This window comes from Aquila chrysaetos, chromosome 1, assembly GCF_900496995.4.
Source record: "Aquila chrysaetos chrysaetos chromosome 1, bAquChr1.4, whole genome shotgun sequence".
Taxonomy (NCBI): domain Eukaryota; kingdom Metazoa; phylum Chordata; class Aves; order Accipitriformes; family Accipitridae; genus Aquila; species Aquila chrysaetos.
The window spans coordinates 83,401,340-83,415,389 of NC_044004.1; the positions used below are offsets into that span (position 1 = coordinate 83,401,340).

The window sequence follows — 14,050 nt, forward strand, 5'->3', positions numbered from 1 at the left end:
GGAGTCCGAGTACAGCAGTTAATGCGCAGCAGATTGCTGGCAGGTTTATTCTATTATCTTTTTTATTATTATTATTCCGAGTTTGCTGCTGCATGAAATCCATTTACTAAAAACTGAGGGGAAGAAAACAGATTGATGCTGATATGTGAGCACATGCGCTGTACTCAGTTCGACTTCACATATGCTGCTGCATCAGTCAAGGTTTCCAAATTCTTTGAACTCTTCTTTTAAAAGCAGAAGGCAGCGAAGACTTGGTAACATTTCCTCTGTACAGGTGAGTGTGGCCTTTCTCGGGAGGTGATTTTCAAGTTAATAGCCTAGGCTCCTTTCTCAGTAACTGCTGTAGCACAGGTCTATCAGTTTGTTTCTGGCAGCAAACTGCTGGTCTTTGCTCACTCTGAAATAAGTGAACCCCCCAACAAGTTCATTTTCCTTCTTCAAAACTTCAGCCTGAGTGACGTAGCAAGGCACGATGACTCCTGGAAAGGGGATTTCAGCCACACGTATTCATGTTGCTCTTAGCTGTATCCCTGGCAAGGTTCGCCCAACACTTTGTTGTAGAGGACTGGGGAAATGAGGAGATTCCTCGCTCTGGTTTTACATATAGCTTTAAGCAAATACTTTGAACTGGGGGGCAGGGGGAGGTGGGGAATTTCATTTCCCTGAAAATCAACCGCATATTTCTTAACATAATTTTCCTGTCTCTTTTTAAAAGTTCAATGGGCTTTACGCCAAGCTTTTTTTTTTTTTTTTTTTTTTTTTAAAAATCCCTTCTCTGTGTGTGTATTTGCATACACAAATAACACTGTTAAAATTCTGCAATATGAAATGGCTGAGACGGATCCATGTGTGTCTTGTGTCTTGGCTTGTGTATTACACATTCTCAGTGAATTCCTCTCCACTCTGCAGCTTCAGTGCTGCCTCTCGCTGCAGACTGCTCCTTCCTTTGTTGGTTGGGGTAATGTTTCTTTTCTCCTGGAGCCATGAAAATGTGCATCTCACTCTGGAGAATTTAAGTCAGCAGCCGAAGTAGTGTATGAGACAGTTCATCAAGGAGACTGAAAAAAAAAAAGAAAATCTTGGTGTCATCAGTGATTTGAATCAGCGAGTAGGAAACTTTAATTTAAATAATGGATTTTAATCTGGCTATATAATTTTCATGATTTCCTAAAGAGAAGTTGATTCTCAATGATTGATTTGCTGTTAATATTTCTTTCACACTGAATCTCTCATTCCATTTGGCTAGCCAAGTCACATTTATAAATACTTGTTTCATTTCAGTAATGCAATCTACAGGTATTCAGCATCTTAGTTTTTGTGCATCTGAAGGTAGGAACCAATGCATATTTTATTTACTAGAGGCAGAAGAACACAAACACCTAAATTTAGGCTTCTCTGTGTGGGTGTCAGAATCCAGTACAGGCATTTATAAATTGCCATTATGGTCACTGGAGATGTAGTGAACTTGCACAGTCAAGTCTGGGGAGTGACTCAGCAGACCCTGAAGCAGGTACCTTCTGGCTGCGCTGACGGATCGCTCCCTCCACTCTGTCGTTTAACCTGGCTTTGACTCTCCTAGGAACTTGCACACTCCGCTTGCCTGCAAACGCTACATGTAGATGTCCAAGTTCAGGTGTTCGTGCTGGTATCTGGCTGGAGATTGAGAGGCTACCTTTTTATATCGTCTTTGTCAAATTCTATGTGGATGGAAATTGAAATTCAGTTAAAAACGTACAAGGGGAAGGCCACCTCTATTTGTATTGGTGCAACTACTTGAGGGTTTTGGTGTTTGGGGTTTTTTTTCCCTAATTGAAATCACTTTAGGAATCAAGGGAAGTATTATCTGAGCTAATGAGCTAGTGGAGTTCCCCGTTCTCCTTAGATCTCATCTTCTTACCACTTCTTCTTAGCTCAGAAGTCAGAAGAAATAAACAATCTCTCCTGTTTTGTCACCTGCCCTTTAATTTCTTTAATGAGTTGAATAATTTAATAATCTTACAGTAATATTCTTTCTGCACTGTAGAAGGTACTGCTGTCAAAAACTAGTTTAGCACATTTGCATAGTCTCGGCTGAGATCATTAGTTAGTGATTCTCACTTGGATTAAGCAATTTGACTTGCCCTAGTCCTTGGAATCAAACGTGTACTTTCTGCTTTTTATTCAGTGCTCTCTTACGAGTTGTTGTGTTCTTGGTAGATTACGGTACAGTTCAGGTCTTAATTTCATTCATTAGTTTTTAAATCAGTTTATTAAGAAAGTATTTAAAAGCAAATGATTGGACCAAAATATGAACAGATTTTGTATCGCTGTCTTGAAGCAGCAAGGATTTGGTGCTCTAGTCCTGTGGCATCACAAGTGACTTTCCAAGATAACTGAAGGGTACGTAGCGGTTGGGAAGTCAGCGGAGTAACGCCTGGCCTCTGTAGCGAAAGCAGGAGTGCTTTGTGGCTGCAGAGGTCCCCCCCGTTCTTTGGGTTTGACAAGAGTCCGCAGAGTTGGGATTTGGTGGTCTGATCATGCAGCCCTTGTCATGGATCTTGAAGAGAAGCTTCATTTTGTGATGCCTCTTTCGCATCCGTGCGAGAAGAAAATAATTCTCCAACTTGCTGGAGTTGAGTTCTTGTCGTGTGAGGGTCCGCTGCTTTTATCACTTCCAAGGTGCGATTCTTCTTGCTTACCAAATGGAATATGAAAAGGAATAACCTGCCTTGCATGTCTTCAGAAGAGGAGAACCTCTATGAAGACTCCTGTAATTCCCCAGGAGTTTCCTACAGTTCTTTGAAACGAAAGGGAAAGGTCAGAAGTCCAGCAAGCTTTTCAGTGCCACAAAAACCACTTCTGTTTTTCATACCTGTCCCTAAAATCGCATGCTCCACTTAAAAATATAATTCACTTCCAAGAAAAGGACACAAGTAGATAAATAATGAGTTTCTTTATTACCAACAATCTCTAGGACATTGGCTAACAAACAAAAAAAGAGTTGCAACTTCTTGTCTCTCCCCCTGTATATTCCACTTTTGCTCATCCTTAACCCAGTAGGAGATGAATTCATTTTGGGTCCTGTGCTAAACCATATTCCAGGCAAGAGAAGAGGATCAGCATACCATGGCTCTCTAATATGCATCATAATCGAACGGGGAGGACACTGCAGTGGAGTCAGGCGAGCCAAGTTGCATTTTTGGCTCCCTATCACTAACGCTCTGGGTGATCTTGGCCAGTTTACCTCTCCTGTTATCTGCTTCCTTCCAAAATTGTGTGTTAATCACAAATCTATGAAAGAACAGACTGGCCTGCTCCAGAGCTTCACCAGCATCTCCCTTTTTTTCAGCCCTCCAGTTGATTTTACCCTATGTGTTAAGTGGCCATGATGTAAAGATACTTGAAAAAGTTACTTGGGTTTTGTGGTTTTATTTGTTTTAATGCAGGGCTTCTAAAGCTGAGACTTGCACTGTAGAATGTGCACCGCTGCAGTTAGCAAATGCTACGTCAGCTCCGAGGAAATGAGAAAGAAACGGTGAACGTTGTGAGTAGGGGCCTGAAGAAAACAGGAACTGTCTGGTCGTCGTGCAGGTAGCTGATGCGTTAGCAGCTACGGGCGAGACCTAAGGGAAGATAACTATGCTGAAGTATAAGATGAATTGGTAAGATTGAGATCATCTGAAGCTTAAAAAATAGCCTGTATGCAAATTAGATAGGTTTTAAAAGCGAGTTGTGTTTAGGCAAGTTAAAACAAACGTGTGGAGTTGTCATCCGTACCAAACCGCAGCTGTGTTGAAGGCTGTGACTGGGGTTTGAAGGAACTGACAGCGTCATTGTGTTTTGTATGAGGGATGGTCACCTGCGTTTGAAAACAGGAGCTGGTTTTGCTCCCTTTCATCTGCGCGTATATATCAACAGTGTAATTACTGCAGAAAAGGGCCAAGTCTCTGTACTGTTCCTGCAGGAGACAGCTGATGACTTGGGTATTCTCCCTTGAAAAGCAGCGGGTGCTGACATCTTGCGCGGTTCTCCCGGGATGCTGCAGTTGCCGGCTCGTGCTGGCCAGGCACAAGCAGGCGTCCGAACGTCACGCTCCGTCCGGAGAGAGGGAACGCGGACGGTGTTACGTGACCCGGGGTGCTGCCCTGGCCACGGTCACTGTCTGCAGGCAGAGTCTCTATTAATAGAGCCGAGAACCAGATGATTCCCGGTGTTACGTGAGTGCTGACTCCGGAGATTACGGCGGGGAGGTGTTTTGAGGGATCAGGAAATCAACTTTATGGGATGTGCGTGTTTGCAAGAGAGCTGGGATTTCAAATGCTACAGCCTTGAAACTGAAAGATGCGTTAACGTGAAAACATACGAGGGAGAGAGTTTGGTTTTGATGTACAAGCTAATTAAAGTCGTTTCTGGCTAACGTGGAGCTTATGCGTGCACTCGGTGTGTAGTTGCTACTTTGCAGTATTTTGTTATGCTTCTGGCTTGGGGAGTTGCTGATATTAATTAGGCACATAAAACCCAGCACATCAGAACTAATTTCCCAGGGAGGTTGGTAGCGCATGCTGTCAGTACCGATATGTTTATAACTGTGGTATGAGTCATTGGCTAAGCTTCTCACCTGGTCTACACTCGTAGGAATGCTGTAATGCTAAAAAGCCCAATGGAAGGGTTGCCAGAGGTCTGTTTTTAAGCATTTTCCTCTGATAAGCCTTTATTGCTGCTGTACGGTAGAAAAGGTGGATGCTGGTAGTCTCTCCTGTGTTGACTTTTAAAGCCATTACTGATGACTTTTCCAAAAATTCTGTCGTAAGTTCACAGAGTGCTTCAATTTTCATAGTGTAAATTCCAGGGCAATATGAAAAAAAATTTTGAAGGGCACGGTTTGCCGTTTCCCTCCCCACAAGTTACGTGATGTATGGTTTTAGAATTGTAAAGCAAACTGAATGAAAGCAGCCGGTTCTAAGCTATTCAGGACTCAGGCAATTGAAGAAATTACTGCACAGAGGGCAGAACGTAAATGCTATATGTAATTACAAGTAGGTACATTCATACTTGCTACTGCATTTTTTTTCCTTGCTGCCCAAATCATATTCTGATAGATCCAGGAAGTTCTCCAAATTTGTGGCATCCAATGAACTACGAATTGCTAGTGCAGTAGTCCTCTGTGAACAGGGAGACCTTGGACTCCGATACTTGTAGGGCCATGGAGGATAAACTCAACAGGGCCATAAAGTCATAGCAAAGGCAATCAATATTGAAGCATTTGGGTGGTAGACTACTTGCATCTTAGCCACCTATACATTAAACATAACACTGTTTCTTGACTCTTTTCTTATAGTTGTGCGATAGCACGTAAACAGTTAAAATGGAGACTCTAAGGTCCTTGCTTGTGTCTTTGCCAAAATGTAATCGTTAGGACTTGAATTTTCTCTCTAAGTATCTACCTTGAGTTCACATTTCTTCTGGGGAAGAGGAGGGGGAAGGACAGTAGGGATAGATTTCTATTTAAAATTCTAGAAGAAGTTTCAGAGAACTTAACAGAAACAAACCAACTTTCTAGTGATGCTTATCTCTGGAAACTAGATCCCACCTGCGTTTTACATCAGACACTTGAAATGAGAACAGTTGGCTGTGTCTGCCAGTCCTTGCCCAGCTGAAAATTTGTCCAAACTACCCAAAACTCTGAGCTTTGTGAAAGCCTGCTTGCACACGTGCAGTAGAAAGGCCTTTGAATTTTGTAGCCGAAGCCTCTCAAGTCTTCTGATCTTCCCCGGGAGCAGTTCAGGCTGCATCCGAAGTCCTGATCCACGTTAGGGACTCGCCTCCACGTTTCCTGCCCCCAGCCTGGGCGTAAGGAGCAGGGCTTGAATACAACTTGCACTGGACGTCGGACAAGCACATCATTGTGATCTTCGCGCACGCCGCTGGGTTATGAAGAAGAAAGCAATGAACCAAGCAATAAAGTGGAATTAGGTTTTGGCTGGACAGAAAAGGGCAGTCCTGAAACTCGGCCTGAATTGGCTGCGTCCGTGCGGTTGTAGTGCTCTTAGGAGAGCGGCAAGTGAAGCCCGTTGTCTCTCCGATAGACAGAGATCCTCAAAAGGTTGCACAGTGATGGGACCGGAGGGAACGAGCATGGGCTGCTCCAGGGGAAATTCCGTCAGGGTATGAGAAAAATACTCTTCACCGTGAGAACAAACATTGGAGCGATAAGCGATGCAATTTCCTTTGCTGGAAACGTTCAAGATTCGGCTGGATGGGGCCCTGGGTACCTAATGGAAGGCCCTGCTTTCACCACCAGGTTGGAGGAGATGATTTCCAGAGGTTTCTTCCAATCTAGGCTCATGTATATTTCTGTGGTCTGCAGGTGAAAATCTGGAAGAGAAGGATTTGACTAGTGATTTATGACAGAGATGCTATTGTTGTGAGCAGTGAAAGCTGTTTCCGTGTTATGGTATCTGTGCTGTGTTAGATTTTTATTTTTTTTTTCCCTACCAAGATCTTAGCCTCTTAATTTTGAGTTATAGGGAGCTTTCTGTGACATGTATATTTTCCCTTCAGTCTCGCATTGTATTCCTGTTCTGAGGTGCAAATGTCTAGTTTCTGGGTGTCTGCTTTGTCACAGTGTCAGTGTTTCCAATTTAGAAACTCTTTTGTTTTGTGCAAGGAAAGGTGTGGATAAATAGGCTAGTTGTACTATTCCTTGACTGATGTAAAAGGTTGAGTTTTAGTAGCTCTGACAGCATTTTTTCAAGGGGAATGATACCCTTTCTAGCAAAAGAGGGGATTTTCAAACACGTGGCTTTGACTCTTTGAAATTTGGAAAAAAGGACGAGCTTTTGGGCATGCAGGCAGTCCTGCGGGTGTCTCGGATCATCACGCAACATGACAATTTGCTACCTGAGGAGCTGGCGTTCTGGACAGGGGCAGCGTATGGTCTGGTGGACTCCTCTCCTGACGATGGCTGCTGCCAAGTGGTTTAGCTTTGTCCAGCCCGGGGAGTTTTGTTGCTTGAACAGAACCAGTTCTTACTGCCAAAGAATTGCCCTTATTTGTGGGAGCAAGCTGTTTACACCAATGTAACGTATCCTATGTGCTAGGGGCACTGACGGAAACTCGTATAAAGCGATTTTTGGAGAGCTTCTAGCTTACCAGCACCACCATTTTTGTAAAAATCAATCGCATCGCTAGCTGAAATGGCTCATCAGTGGCTCTGTACTTGAGAAACAGGCCTTGGGAACTGTACCGAATGCAGCTGCATGGTACTTTGCTATTGATGGTGAGGACCTTCCTGAGCTGAGACAGCAGAGCGGGAAGTGTCGGCAGCAGCGTTTGGCCCAGCGTTTTCATAAACCAAGGTAGAAGACAGTTGCCCGGGTGTTTGCATTTCCATGTCCTCAGGAGGGTATAGGTAGCTGGACGTTGTCTTTTAATGACATCCCATCCGTCCAAATCTGTCGCAGTCGTAGGTATTGCCTGCTTGAGCAAGGTGCTGTTTATCGTCGTTATTGCAACACCTTCAGCTTTTCCCTCTGCCACCATCTGTTCTTGAATGTAAAGCTTCTACACCTGCTAATCCTGTAGATTCCTTTTGGAAAGGCCGCTGTAGCCTATTATAGCAAACTTCAAGTTATTTTAGGGTCACATTTCACTGGGAATAACTTGGCAAGCACGACTTTGACTCCCCTTATTGCCATCTAGCTGAAAAGTTTGTCCAGTGCCTCGTTAGCTTATCTTACAGCAGCCTTGCGCTTTGTTTGACTCCCGTGGGAAGGTAGCGTGCAGGGAGATGGCAGGTCCGGGCGTAGGTAAATGACTGGTTGGATAGTTCAGCACGTCGTTGGCCATAATGTTGTTTTCTTCACTGTCGTCGCAGATATAATCTGTTGTTAATCCCCCAAGTCTAAACCTGTGACTCCCCAGAGGACCTGAAGCCTTTTGTTGATTTTGATTTGCAGCCTTATTATAGACAAATTAATGTACATGAGTGACAGCACGCCAACGAAAGACGAGAAGAAAATGAGTAATTAACATATACTGGGTATTACTGATTGCTTTTATGATTATCTGGATTTTAAGGTATTAGCTGGAAAAATAACTCCTAATCCCTTATTAAAGATAAAAGGCAAGTCATTAAAAGTAGAAGGTTGTTTTCAGTCCTGAGAAGCACTGGAAATATGTCTTGGCTCCAGCAGCAAACCAACCTTGAAAGCCTGTAATTCCAAGTTGCTCAGCTTAGTTGTTCTCCTCGGCAAGGGAATTTCTGAAGTTTCCCATGTGCTGGGAGGTGGAGGGGTACGCGAGACAAAGCGACCCTTGTCATACGAACTGTGTGCTTGGCACCCGGACAGGGTCCTTTGAATATCGGTATTAACTGAGCCCTGCCCGGCTGCCGGGCTGTGAACTTTCGACAGCGCAGCCCGAGGTCGCTTAGCTGCTGGGCGGTTTGTAACTTCGACTTCAGGTTTCTGCTGGGGGCACGTCCCCGTCCGAAGCTCCCGTCGCGCCTCGACTCCTTTCTGCCTTCCCGACAGCAGTGCCTGCCCTCGCCGTTGCGGCCATCTAACTGGTTTCGCGGTCATCTGACTGGTTTCACGGCCGTTTAACTGGTCTCGTGCGCTAAGCTGAATTTGCAAAACGGACTGGTCCAAGCAGAGACCGCTGATCCCAGCGGGGACGAGGCAACAAGTGGCCGAAGTGCCGGGAGCAAAAAAGCGTTCAAGCTCAGGAGGGGTGACGTTTCCGTGTTGCTATTCATAAACCCACCCGGAGTGTGTGCATGTTCCTGGGGTCAGAAGGAAAGCAGCAGCACCCCTTGCTGAGTTATAATAATTAATCATTTGCAGAACCTTGCCACACACTAAGACTTTCTTAATAATCAAGTTGTTTTTTGTTTTTTTTTTTTTAAAAAGTACATTCCTTATTTCTGGGTAATGAAATTTGAGCAACAGTAAAACCACAGAGTTTTTAATTCCTGTATTTTACCAGTTCAGTGTTTCAACACATCATGTTTATATACTTCTACTATACTTTCAAAAAGCAGTATGAAATGCAGTGGGACCAATTAAAAAGAAATAAAGATAGCATTTAACAACTCTAAGGAGATCAGTACTTGTAAAGCGATTTATATTTGAGGAAATGCTGTTTTGATGGGATACATTTTGGAAAATACTGCTCATTTGTGGTTTGTCCTTTCCATCCCAAGTTGTTTATAAGATTATTACTAGTACCTGGCTGATTTGTTCTCTTTTTCTCCCCCCCCGCCTTTCTTGTTTTTTTTTTTAAGTCCTGAACACTGCTTAAGGCCAGCTGTGCTGCTGGGTGCTCAGTGCTTTTGCAGATGAGGCCACTTTTTTGTGCTTGAGGAGGGATTGGAAAAGTACAGGTAGAGTTTGACTCCATGTTGAGTTGGTCAAGGTCGATTCCCTGAATGCGGAGGAAGCATGTTGTTTTGGAGTTGTTTTGATGTTTTCTTCTGGCCGGTCTTGAAGGACAGCACGTGGGGTCAGACCCGTTGTGCTGGGGCAGCCCTTGGTGTTTCCAAATAATTAGTTATCATAGAGGGTCCTGAAAAAAAGAATCTTTTGTGGAGCTGAGTATGTAATAACTCTAGTCAAGACGTATCTGATAAAGGTCACTTCAATTCTGAATGAGAATATACATGCAAGAAACTTATGTGATTTCTCTAATGCATTTTAAACCCAAGCCTCCAGTCAGTTTGGTTTAAAGGCTTTTGGTGTCTCTATTTAGCTTACTTCAGTATGTCTGTGCAGCATCCAGAGTAATTTGGGCACGGACTCCTGAATGAGGTGTTTTGGGCTGTCACAGGACACATGGTTAGTAATAGCTCCATCTTACTAAAAGCCAAAGAAGCTGGAGTTGGAGCACTTGGTGAGAAGAAGCCATGGGAACGCTTTGCATGGAAAAGACAGCACATAAATTTTTCAAGTTGGATGCGTTTTTTTGCAAATGCTTCTAATATACAGGGTTGGCTTTTTGTTGCTTTAGTTTCTCCTCTCAACTTCCAGACCATGATGCCAAGCAGGTCATTAAACCCAGCATGGGGTTTCCACTCTCTCTTTATTACTGAAAGTTGTTCTGAAAACCTGGCAAGGCAAAGCGCTCACGTTTGGGCAGCAAATGTGATAACTGGAGTGGAGATTAGCTATATGTGGAGTTCACCAATGGAATAGAATAAATTAGGTTGGAAGGCACCTATGGAGGTCATCTGGTCCAAACCTCTGCTCAAAGCAGGGCCAACTTGGTAATTAAGATATTAATGCTGGTTTCTAAGTTATGATACCATGTCCAAAGCACTTTCGCGTTAGATAGAAATGTAAGTGAAATAGAGCCCCAAGGAGGCACGCTGATTTTTTTTTTTTTTTTTTTTTCCCTCTTGAATCATTCTGATCTCTTTGGATGCATCTGGGCTGACGGTGCGTAGCTGTCCTGGAGCTTCCCTTTTAGCACAGGTGGTACAAAATTATTCTTGCTACAGTATGGTATTGAGATGTGCCCTGGGAGTGCTCTAATCAAGAAACTGGGAAATGTGGGTGCTTGATTTTGGTCGTCTAGGGATAGCCCAGGGAAACATCCCTCTGGATCCTCCTCGCATTCCGTGTTCCAACCATTTTGTTTGAAGTGTGTTTAAAAATGTCCTTCTTCCCTGTTACATTCTTTATGCCAAGCACAAGGAATTGCATCTTCTCTCTCTCTTCTCCTATGGTTTCGTCTTTACCTCACATGCATGTGCTGTAAGCAACGAAGTCAGTAAATGAGCCCTGTTGTATCCTTCTTCTCATAGGTAGAACAAAGGGGACGATGTGATCCTGTAAAATACACTATTCACTCGTGGCTTGCCTGCTTTGGGGCTAAATGTGGGGTTGCCCATTAGGAAGGTCAATGCTTATGCAAAAATCACCCCCGTGCATTTTGCTAATTACAAGCAGCCATTCTGTTCAGTCCAAGCCATCCTAAAACTGACCTCCTACTTGTTTTTTCCTCCCAACTGTCTAATAATTAACAAGCTACTTAATGCACGACAAAAGACCAATTAACCCTAAAGCATTTAGTGAACTACATGTAAATTAGTTGTAAAACGTTGCTGTAAACATTAAATGTTAGGCAATTACATAAACCAATAATTGCTAAAGTTGCATTTAGGAGCTTAGAAGAAAGAAGTAAAAAAATCTGCTTAAGTAGCGCTTTGGTTCCGAGAACTCTGCTAATGGTTTTGTTTTTAACTACAGCAGCCCCGGTCTGTGTAAGTCCAAACAGGCTGTGGCAGCTCAGATTCGCTGTGTTTTTAGTAGTGGAAGAAAAATAAAGGCATGCTAACCTTGTGCACTTTTTGAAACTACAGTGTTAGAAAACCTCCAAAGGGTGGTAGCGGGAGTCTAGAAAGAAATAGAAATCAGATAAAATTATTTGCTTCTTTCTGCTGCAGTAGGTGGTATCCCGTGGTAAAGTGTGTTTAACTAGTTGGGTGCCAATTCATGGTGATTTCATGGATTGATTATTGTTTTCTTTGGTTTCAGGCTGTACAAAATGTTCCAGACCTCGCTAGAACCTCGAGGCTGGACAGGGTCTTGTGAGGTGTGAGCGCAGCGGGGTCTTGGCCACTTACTGCTGTTGAGTTCATCTCTATCTTTTATTCCTCTTTCTGCAGACACCTTCGTGTCTGAGCTGCCTCACATGTTAGCCTTCGAAAAAGGTTAAGTGTCTTTCCACCCACCTATGTGGTAAAAGTTTCACACGAAGAAGCTGGTTTGCTTTTCTGCAAAATCTTTAATCCTCTTAATTGGCTGTCTCGCTCCAAGGTGGTCCAGTTTACCCACTGGTTCTCAAGCTCCTGCTGCTAATGTTCTTAAATAATTCCTTTTCCTTGTACGCCTTGTATACTTATTCTCCAGTGTTTGGTTCAGTCTTCCTTATGTTTCATGTTTGCTAGTTTTGGTTTGACCTAGGCTTGTGTTGGTCGAAGATGTTCCTAAATGGTACAGTGAAGTGGGGCTTTGCCTCCTTATTCTGCGTATTTGTGCTTCCTTACTGCTTTAGAGCCTCTTTGTTGTTTCAGTAAAAGTTTATCTCTGTGTGGCTTGCTTTGCATTCCAAAAGTACTCTCCAAATGCGTCTCTAGATACCAAATTTCTCATTTTTCAGTGAAAAAAAGCTAGTTGTTTGAACTAGCTTTCTTCCTTCCTCAGTTTTGGCAGTATCCTTTTCCTGAGTATATTGATCTTAATTACAGTACAGTCACTTACTGAAAGCTGGCATATGCTTAGTTTTGCTGTATAAATACATTGGATAATGGTCTATTATTTTTCTTGCACACAGTTTTGCTAGTATAGATCCTGGTTGTATTCCTTTCCCAAAAGAGGGGTTATTTGGTACTTAAATTTGGTTGGTTGAATTACAGAAATTTGCTTAAAGCAGTAAAACTACCTTCCAGTATAGGTGAGTCCCTAGCAAATCCACTGGAGCTATTGCCTTGCCTGAGTCAATTTTCTTTCTTGTACTTTGGAGTCTGATGAGAATAGCTCTTTCCTCTTCTGCGCAGTAGACGCCAAGGTCAACCACAATATCTGGCCAGCTGACTTGCAGCCAAGTAAGGGTATACATTGCTAGCCTGACATTGCTTTTCATGAACATTTTGTTGGCCTCCTGATTTTTTTTAATTTTTTAAAATTTAACAAACTTTTTTGTCTCAACTTGTTTTCCTTTCTCCAACATTTGTTTTTGCTGTTGACGTTTGCTAAAATGCCTGCTGCGTGATAGCCTGACAGTCTACCTCCTTCCCTCTCGCTAATGAGAGATCATCTGCCATTTGGCAGCTTATAGAAAATGGCTCAAAATACAGACCTACGTGTGCCTCTTGTCAGCAGCTGATCTAACTATGCAGCCTTTCAAGTTCACTGTGCGAGGGATACCGAGCAACTGAGTTTTTCTTATATGGAGGGATGGGTTTGCGGGTCTTGGTCCGTATGGGTTCTGCTTCAGAGCAGTGGGGCACATCTGAAGGCGCAGACCTTGTCTGTGAACCAACGAGCCTGTTTTTTTCCAGCATAATTATGTTCTGTGGAGGTTTCGTGCTCTTGTAGGAGGTGGGGGGTGAGTCTGTGAAGCTAAGGATGAAAAGGAGCCAGAAGCTTGAACTCCACTTGCTGTTGCAAGGGGAAACCGGTGAAGAGCAAGAGCTGCAGAAATGTCACCGGGCTTTTGAGAACAAGTTGAATCAGGAGTTTCTTTCTGGGAAGCCAGTTGGAAGGAGTGTGCAGCTGGCAGCCTGGAGCCACTCCGAGCCTGAAGTTAATGATGGTTAATTTTTAAAGGCAGGAACGAAACCGGTTATTGTGTCTGTATCTCAATAGGGTCTTTCTGCTAATGAAATACCATTGCAAGAGCCCTTTTTGGAATTGGTTTGACTCGGAGAGAAAAAGAAAATGCCCTCAGAGAAGTGATTTATCCACCAAAAGCTTCGCTTTGCCACACTACTAACAGACGGTGACAATTTCATCAGGATGATCGTAACATGTCCAGGGATGCCGAGATAGGGAAGTGCTGAGGGCAGGCTTTTATCAGGATTTAAAATACGGAATAAATGCGGTCACCCAAAGTGCAGGTCTGAAGAGATGGATCCACTCCATCAAAATTGCTTTGCCGCAGCAGGGAAGCGTGAGGAAAACCAACATCCAAACATGAAACTAACTGGTTTTGTAACCGCCCTGTCAGGCTAAATCCTGCTGCTCTCCAAGTCAATGAAAGCATTGTCTGAATTCTGACGCTGGCTTTGCAGCTTTTTAGATAAGTGGCTGTTAACCTTTAAGAGCCAAAAGGGCGGTTTGTCACTGAATGAAGCTTTTCAGAAGGTGATGGAAAAAAAAAAAGAAAAGCTGAGCTTTTTCAAAGCATCTCAAAGGAGGTTGGCGCCTTACTCCTGCTGATATTCAAGACGAGGTGGCCTCCTAAGCTCCGAATGGATTTAGGCTACCGAATTCACACATTAATGCTTATAGTGTGGAGGCACCCATTGCTCAGAACAGGCAACCCGTATCCCTCATCTCCGTCACGT

The 14,050-nt window shown here is 43.5% G+C and overlaps 1 protein-coding gene across 13 annotated transcripts in view; it reads left to right on the plus strand.

Annotated features, from left to right (window-relative positions):
- The window catches only part of SLC4A4 (solute carrier family 4 member 4), a 237,912-nt gene that overhangs the window by 118,874 nt on the left and 104,988 nt on the right, over nucleotides 1–14,050 (plus strand). Inside the window, exon 1 of one of the 13 annotated variants that reach the window (XM_030015595.2) lies at nucleotides 6,176–6,280. The exons of the other annotated variants lie outside the window; for them this stretch is intronic. The gene's annotated coding sequence lies outside the window, so the exon portion shown is untranslated. Of the gene's footprint in view, nucleotides 1–6,175; nucleotides 6,281–14,050 lie in introns of those variants that run through there. 13 annotated transcript variants of the gene reach the window in all.